We start from the raw sequence: 9,281 nt of genomic DNA on the forward strand, positions 1-9,281 counted from the left end.
TTGTTGGTGATTTTACTGCTTAAAATGCCCCTACCCGTGTGCCCCGCCCACTGTGTAATGCTGAAATGCTGTCTATTGTCCCTAAGCACAAAAAGGCTGGGATGTGTCTTACGTAAAAAATACATGTGTTAGGTTAGCTTTGTTTTGGCCCAAGTTATGGTGCTGTAGGCCTTGTTCAATGTTAATGGATCAACAATATATATTAAGTAAGGGGTCATTAGAAAGAAACACACAGATAAAGCAAGATTATGTATTGACGGGTTGACACAGATGTTGTGTCAGAGGCTCGCAGGAGCCTAACCCTGTATTTCCTCTAGGAGCAGTGGTTTTATTGTTCTCTAAATCAGCATTTGCAGCAACTGTATATGACAGAAGTATCAGGCATGACGAGAATTGACTGTATTTGACGTGGGTTTTGTGCTTTGTTTTTCTGCTGAGCACCTCTTTGACATCTTCCAATAATTCTCCAACTTTTATTTGCAACAGAGATTTTTATTCCCACCACTGTTCTTATTCTGCTTGTCCGGTTTGTCTTTCACCATCCTGCCTCCCCCCCGTCATCACTTTCATTCTCCTCCACCAGCTCCCATCCACTAGAGAGCCACGTGTCTGCATGAGCCAGGGGCCTTCTCTTTGAGGGGAGCACAAAGAACCTTGACAGAAAGATTTGGTGATGGGGCCAGAAAGAGCCTGGACACCGTCCACTTGTCTCCCAGCCTTAGGAGCAGGCGATTCAGTGGGTTTAGTTAAGGGATAATTAGATTAGCATTGGAGCAACCCCTTCCCAGGACTCTGATATCTCAAGGGTTTTCATAACACTCTTCAAATACTTTTTTTTTTTAAAGATAGCATTTTAAAAATTATTTATTTATTTACTTAGTGGCTATGTGGCATGTGGGATCTTTTTTTTTTATAAATTTATTTCTTTATTTATTTTTGGCGGCGTTGGGTCTTCATTGCTGCGTGTGGGCTTGCTTTAGTTGTGGCGAGCAGGAGCTACTCTTCATTGCGGTGTGCGGGCTTCTCATTGCTGTGGCTTCTCTTGTTGCAGAGCACGGGCTCTAGGCATGCAGGCTTCAGTAGTTGCGGCACGCAGACTCAGTAGTTGTAGCTTGTGGGCTTTAAAGCGCAGGCTCAGTAGTTGTGGCGCACGGGCTTATTTGCTCTGTGGCATGTGGGATCTTCCCCGACCAGGGATCGAACTCGCATCCCCTGCATTGGCAGGTGGACTCTTAACCACTGCGCCACCAGGGAAGTCCAGCCACTTGCCTCTTAATGGGCATGTCTAAGTTTACAGTGTTTCAAGCAAAGCTCTAGTGAACTTGCTGGCAGATATCTCCTAGGGCATACATGTGAGTATTTCACTAGACATTGAATTGCTGACTTATTGGGTATTTCCATTTTCATCCTTACTAGTTATTGACAAATTTCTCTCCAAAGTACCAGTTGACACACCCAACAGCCAGATTTGAGAGACCCTGTTTTCTAACATCCCCCAATACATGGTATTAATCATGTTATTTTAAAAAAACACAAAAACCAAAAAACTTTACCAATCGAGTGTCGAGAGCTGTCTCTCTTTTAAACTTACATTTTTCTCTATTATTAATAAGCATGAGCTTATTTTCACGCTGATGGTCATTCTGTTTTTTCCCTTGTTAATTGCCTTTTTATATACTTCGTTAATTTCCTTCCTGGATTGTTCCTTATTTTTCTAACCTAAGAAACCAAAGGCAATGCTTTCTATACAAGTGCAGTTCAAAAGAAGGCCTAAGACCCCACCCTGGCTTCACCCCACCACTGGCAGGAATGAAGAAGGGCGTCCCACATCCCAGATTCTACATGCTTCTGGCAACACCCGCATTCATTCTTGCCTTCCCCCTTCCTCCCCTCCCCCCAGCCTGGCTCTGCTACTGCCTTGAGAATTTGGGACTAATATTACGATGCCCTTTATTCTGGTTTATGAGAGTCACCGCGAGCAGGCTAGGATTTCCAGATTGTCCCTCACCCTTGGCAACCCAATCCACATTTAGCTCAGGACGTACTGTCTTTCAACTGTCTCTCTCTCCACTCTCAAAACCTGTTCTCTGTGCCCCTGGGACTCACAGTCATCAGTCAGATCTCTTATCTCTTCAGCTTGTTCTAAAACATCTCTTTTTTCTTGTTGCCCCAGCTGAAACTGGGATCGCCCCTGAGCCCCTGCTTCCCCTGGAGCCCTCTCAACTGTGACTGTTTTCTCTCCCATCACCTCTTTCCCACTTGGCCTAGAGGCAGAGCAGCCATCCTCCTTGGCTCTCTGCCCCATCCAGACCATTGCCCGTCTTGTCCTAAACTCCCTAGACTTCTGTCATCTGAGGACCCCAGGCCACACCCTCTTGTTCCTTGACGACTTCAGCTCCTGGCTCACTGTTACTCTTTCCACCCAATTTCATGAGATTCTGGGTGAGTTCAGTATCCACTTAGGTGATCCTCTCTAATACGCTGGCCTCTCCACTACCTGATCACCTCTGCTCCAGTGGTCATACCATCCATCTTCCCTTTGTCACCTGCTCCCTGGTTATACCTTAGACCTTGTCATTACCAATAGTTACATCACCCAACATCTCAATTTCCCTTTCTTATCTTTCTAGGTCACTCCCTCTTGAACCGCAGCTCCCACAATCCATTCTGTCAACCCCACCGGGACCTACCGATCCTACCATCTTTTCTTTGTGTCTCGTCTCCCTCACGCCATCACCTTCCTCCCTACTCCAGCTTAAATTCCATCGCTGTGGTCACCCCTCAACTCTCTAGATCCTCTCTTGCTGATTACAGTCAAATGCTTCACCCATTCTGTGCCTGCACCTGTGCAGCTGAATGTGGCTGGAGAAAAACCCATCTCTGCTGACCGGTCTCAGAGACCACCCGTGGGCCTTTGGTGCCTGGCACAGCGCCACACCCCTAGTCCATTGACTCTGCACCCCCAGGCAAATATTTCCTTCCTTCCCTTGTCAAACTTCCAGTATCCTTTTGGCCCAATTTCACTCTCAGCTGATGACCTCACTCCCTATTTTACTGAAAAAATTAAGGCAGTTAGAAGAAAAGTTCCACAGATGCTCAAACCACACCTACTGTCCTCCCGGCATCTGTAACCACATCCTCCAAGCCCTGTCCTGGGTGGACAGCCCGTGATGCTACAGAGGGCTCACGCCTTCCCTGTGCCCAGAGTTCTGTCCCCTCGCACCTGCTGAGGCATCACCCAGCAAATTTCCCCCCTCCCTCCTGCATCATCAGATTTCTCAGTCTTCTGGTCATTCCCATCAGCAGAAACATGCTGTTAATTCTCTCCGAAAAAAACTTCTCAAAAGAGTTATCCACATTCGTCCTTTCTTCTCAGTCTCAATGAAGATAATGGTGAAAGGAGCAAGAAGAAGCTCAGCCCTTTTGTATTCAAGTACATCCCCCCCCCCAACCCCTTGAACTCGCTTTTGCCCCCTGCCCCACTCACTGCTCCCCTCAGCCCTCATTTCACTCTCCCATCAGAGGCACTGGCACAGTTGCTCACTCCCTCCCCCTTGAAAAGCCTTCCTTGCTTGGTTTCTAAGGCATCACAGACTCCGCTCCTCCTGACTCTGGTCTCCTCCGCGGGCACTTTGCTGGTTCCTCCTCAACTTCCCTGACTCAGCGTCAGGCTGTTCCAGGTTCAGCCCAGACCTCTCCTCCAGCTGCTCTCACGCCCACACTTCCAGGGTGATCTCACCCACGCTTCTGGTGTTAAATATATATTCATCTCTATACCTCGGAATTATCCTGTACTCCTCGCTTTTCTCCACATCCCCTACCCAGTCCCCGTCCTCTTTTCTCACCTTCAAAACGTATCTGGAGTCCAACCAGTTCTCATCTCCTCCACAGCCGCCTCCAGGGTCCAGACCACATCATCTCCCCGCTAGACCACAGCAAGCAATTCCTTGATTCTTTTCCTGGGGCTGCTGTAACAAAGTACCACAATCTGGGTGACTTAAAACAATGGAAATTCAGTCTCTCACAGTTCTGGAGCCTGGAAATATGAAATCAAGGTTTGCAGCTATTTTATTGACAAGTATACATTTAACACAAGGAAATAAACACCGATATATGGAAGCCTAATTAATAACTGTGTAGCAATAGGTATCATTTTGATGATTACATTATTTTAAACAACAAACTGCACTGAAAATGAATGTGATAAAATTCTTGGTCATAATGTTATTAAGAAATAATATTAAGAAATATTGTTAAGAAATTATATACTGGTTTCAATATATAAATTGAAAATACGATTGCTTAAAATGTGACTCCCTCCGAAGGCTCTAGAGGAGGATCCTCTGCTCCCAGCGTCGAGTGGCTCCTGACGTTCCTTGTCTGTAGCTGCATCTCTCCCATCCCTGCCTCTGTCTTCACGGGGCCTCCTTCCCTGGGGTGTGTCTGTGTCCCCTCCCCTCCGCTTAGGGTACCGGATTTTGATTTAGAGCCCACCATTTAGTCTAGGGTGATCACACCTAAAGATCCTTAACTACATCTGCAAAGACGATTTCCAAATAAGGCCACATTCTGAGGTTCCGGGGGACATGCATTTGGGGAGACACTGTTCAATCCACTCCACCTCGTCTCGGGTGCCCTCCTCCTGCTCAGCACCTCCTGCTCTGACTTGCAGCCCACAGCCTGGGCACATGGCTCCTCGGCTTAAACCCTCCAGAGGCTCCTGTTTCATCGGAGTAAAGGCCAGTGTCCTTCTAATGGTCTAAAACCCGACCTCCTTCTCTTCCCCTCCCCCACTCCACTTTAGCTACACCAGCTCTGAGGCCTTTCCTTCCGGCAGTGCCCTCTGCCTGCCTGAGCCCTTCCTCGAATCTTCCTATTTAGCAGACACGCATGTAACATTTATTATACGCCAGGCCCAGTTATAAGTATTTTATGAACATTAACTTAGTTAATTCTTCTTGTTCTCTGAACATCCCTCTGCCGTGGGGGCTGACACCTCTCATTTGACAGTGGAGGAAACCCAGGCACAGAGGAGTTAAACTGCTCTCTCAAGGCCACACAGCGTGTGTGAGTGATCAGAGTGCGTGATCCTGATGGGGGCACAGCACCACCTCTCTTTGAGGGGTTGGCCAAGTATCACCGTCCCAGCGGGGCCTTTCCTGACCACCCTGCTTTGAAATGCAGCCCACCTCCGTCCTCTGCTGTATGTTTCACCACTGCACGTGTTTTGCCATCTGATACGTGTGTTATTTACTTGTATCTATAGTGTCTGTCTCCTCCCAGGTGGGAATGTAAGCTCTGTTGGGGTATGAATTTTATCTGGCTGGTTCACGGATGCATGAATAGTGCCTGAAGTGGTGCCTGGCACATTGCCGTTGGATGAACGAAGAGGAATTTTCCAAGAGAACATGATAGATCTAAAGTTAGTGTCCTAGACTTTGAAACCTCCCATCCTAAGAGAGCCAACGTCAGTGGCCCTGTCTTCCGTGTGTCCCAGGGGGAGAATGGATTGGTCAAAAACTGGATAAAGATGAATAAGGATGAATACAGCAAAATACCTGTGGATGTAAAATCACAAACTACCAAGAGTAAGTTGGCAGTAGGTAACAAAAACCACCAAAAAATGCATGGCCTGTGGCCCAGCAATTCCACTTGTGGGCATTTGCCTTGAATCATGATTGGCGCACAGAGTTAAGGTATGAGGATGGTCACCATATTGTTCTTTGATAAAATCAAAAAGTTGAAAATCACCTAAATGTTCTACAGTAGGCGACTATTGAAATAAATTATGTATGGACATACTATGCCACCATTAAAAAAATCAATATATAACAGCATGAGAAAATATTTATGACATATCAATAGGAGTAAAGTGAAATGGTATCTTAGATACATAAACTTAATATGAAAATAAAACAGATTTGCCCCAAAAAAGAGAACCAGATTTACAAAGATAGGAAAAAATACATAGATGTGTCAATATAATATCAATGAGATCTCGTGGATATAATAGAAAATCGGTGTCTGGTATAATTGTGAGCACAGAAACAGCATTAGGTTGGCAACCAAATTGGAAGAAAAGCAAACAGCATGAGGGTCATCCACAAGGAAGGACTGCGTGGGCATTCAGCAAACTAGTCTAGGACGACAGCCAACCCTTCAGCAGCAAGGATCCACTGGTGCTCATGTGAAGGCCCTTAGGTAGCAGCCCGGTAAACCCACTGTGGAGACCAGAGTGCCCCGGAGAAGGTCCCTCGTGTAAACCTGGGTGGACTCAGAAGATGGAACAAAGGAGAGGTTTTGGTTTGAATAAATATCTCAGCCCAAGTCTTCTTGAGTGCTTGCTGGTGTTTCCCTCCATGTACTGGGCCGGTTCCTCTTCAGGTTAAATAAATAAGTGTTGGTAGATTCATTTTATTTTGCCTCCTAAGCCAATCTGAACTGCTGCTAGGACTGATTCTGAGACTAGGAGCTGCTTTTGTGTTGAAGCGGGTTGTAGTGATGGTGACCCAACAGCCGGGAAAGAGTGAGATGGCCCTGAGCAGGGGGAGAGCGTGGGACCCCGTCTGTTATTGGATGAAAAAAGTAGCTTGAGAGCAATACAGTCCAGTCTGATCTCTTCTTAAAAAAGAAAAAACTCAGGATAAAAGACCGAAGTGCTGAGTACCACGCTACCAACTGTACTTGTCTCTGAGAAGTGTCATGATGGTATTTTTGATTTTCTTTTTTTTTGTTAACTATCATTCCTAATTTTTAAAAAACGATGGCTATGTGCTGAAGAACACAGTAGAAATATTTCCAAGAACAACGAAGAAATACTGAGCAACCAAAACAGCACGAGAAACAACCTGAAGGGTCATCACAGCGACTTTCCTACTCTGCAAATATGATTCAGAGAAAGCTCATATGGCACGGAGGATAGTAGAACTGGTTTGTGAAGTCATCGTCTCTGGGGGCTTTATTAAGCTCTTCCTGGTCTTAGGAGAGACCCAAGAGGGCTCAGCAAACACAACTAATAATAGAATTAAGAAGATAACAGTTTGGATTATTTAGCATAAAAGAAATTGGGGCTTAAAAATTGTGAGTAAAGAGGTTTTAGATGAAGACACTGATCAATTATGAATCATTTTCACAGAGGACAGAAGAAGAAATGGCCTTAAATTGATTAAGAGAGAGCTTGAAGAAGAAATCCTTGCTAGGGAGGCTGTTGAGAGCCTGGCATGGGCTGACCTGACCGTGGGCTTGCTCAGTCCTGGGAGGACTAAATATAGGAAACACCATCTGTCCTAGAAAATCCAGGGAGACTTTCCAGAAGGTTCCTTAAAGTTCCAATCCTATGATGTCTCAATGAAGGTATAAGCTCACCCAATCCATTCTTGAACATCCTATCCTGGAACTCGAAGTGTCCGTGTTCTTGGCCAGGACTGGTCTTGGGAGAGCTGGTGGCGATCTCATCTGTGTGATGAGAAGGCTGCCAGAATACCAGTCCTCCCGCTGAGTCATGCTGTCTGAAATTCTACCAGGTGACAATCATTCTTTGGTCATCAAGAGCCCAATGGAATGTGAGTGATGCACTTAGGGTTTTCTTTTTTTCTATTCTTAGGTTCAAGAAGGAATAAATGTGGAGATTTTGAGGTAACTAGTTTAGAATTTCTTTTAGGGATTGTTAAGAAAAATTATCCCAAACTATTTGCCTAGAAATAAGGCAAAAGGGCATGTCCTGTCCACGTCACACAGAGGCATTGTTGAATAGGCTTACCCAAGGATTACTTAATTCTTGAGGAGAATGTACCTGTGTTTGACTTTACTATTTACTAGTTGACAAGCCCAGACACAGTAAAGTTGCATGTTAACTTGTCAATTTCTGTCCCTTAGAAAAGATAACCACGAAAGTTATGGTTTTATTCTCACATAGGGCGTTAACCAGTTTTGTATCTAACAAATGATCCAGCCATCATTCTGACATTCTGTTTTTAAAGGTCAGTAAGTTCCACACATGCTCTTTGAACCACCTTTCCTGTTCTACTGGTTGGCTCATTTTCACGAGTTAAATAAATCTTGGACACATGTTCATTCTATGTCTTTATGGGAGTCATGGGCTTAACTTTTTGAAAATCAATACTTTGATAGGAAGGAGGAGAGGTAACATTAGGAGAATAGCTTTAGGAGCATGACACTGATTCTCATCTGTATAGATGTTTCTATGGTCATTCTTGGAAGGAAAAGGATTCGTCAGTTGCGTGTAATCCAAGATGAGACAACCCTTGGTGAGCAAGAGGTAACTGGATTTTTTCCAGCCTTAACAGCTAGCTGAGAATGAGGTCTGCAGGATTGGGTGTGGGGAATTCTGCGCAGTAGAACGGTTAGGGTTCTGAAATGAATACCCTGGTGGATGCAGACGTCAAACTGGAGAATAAGATTTCAGAGGCAGAGGGATTCAGGGGAGGTCAAGGTCCTGATGTGAGTGTGGGAGAAGGTGGCTGAAATTCACCGGAATCAAGGAGTTCAGGCAGAAGGTGGCCCGGAGCCAAAGGAGCCACCTGTGGGGATGTTGAACTCCTCTCTGATGGTGACAGACCCTGGCAGTGGCAACAGGAGCACTGGCCCTGGGATGCTGGAAGGGAGTGGGGTACCTGGAGGAGGGCCAGGCCTCAGCCGTGGCCAGAAGGTGGAGGGACTCAGGGGGGCCGAGGATGACAAGGAAAGGCCCCTTTAAACAGAATGGGGGCGGGGATGCTGCAGAGCTGTGTAGGGGGATTGAGGGACCAGTAGAGAACTGGTGACCGGAGGAATAACAATTCGGGCCATACCAGCAGCTCCGGGGGTGAGGGCGGGAGGGGAGGAAGTCTGCCATGAGCTGCCCAAGCATCGTAAAAACTGTGTGGGTGGGCTTCCCTGGTGGCGCAGTGGTTGAGAATCTGCCTGCTAATGCAGGGGACACGGGTTCGAGCCCTGGTCTGGGAAGATCCCACATGCCGCGGAGCAACTAGGCCCGTGAGCCACAGTTACTGAGCCTGCGCGACTGGAGCCTGTGCTCCGCAACGGGAGAGGCCGCGATAGTGAGAGGCCCGCGCACCGCAATGAAGAGTGGCCCCCTCTTGCCGCAGCTGGAGGAAGCCCTCGCACAGAGACGAAGACCCAACACAAAACAAAAAATAAATAAATAAATAAATAATAATTAAAGGTGCTAATAATTAAAAAAAAAAAAAAACTGTGTGGGTGACACAGCGGGGCAGAGTGTCCAAGTGAGGTCGCTGCTGGCCCTGCCCCAAGGCACAGAC

This window comes from Balaenoptera acutorostrata, chromosome 4 (genome assembly GCF_949987535.1).
Source record: "Balaenoptera acutorostrata chromosome 4, mBalAcu1.1, whole genome shotgun sequence".
NCBI classification, from domain to species: Eukaryota; Metazoa; Chordata; class Mammalia; order Artiodactyla; family Balaenopteridae; genus Balaenoptera; species Balaenoptera acutorostrata.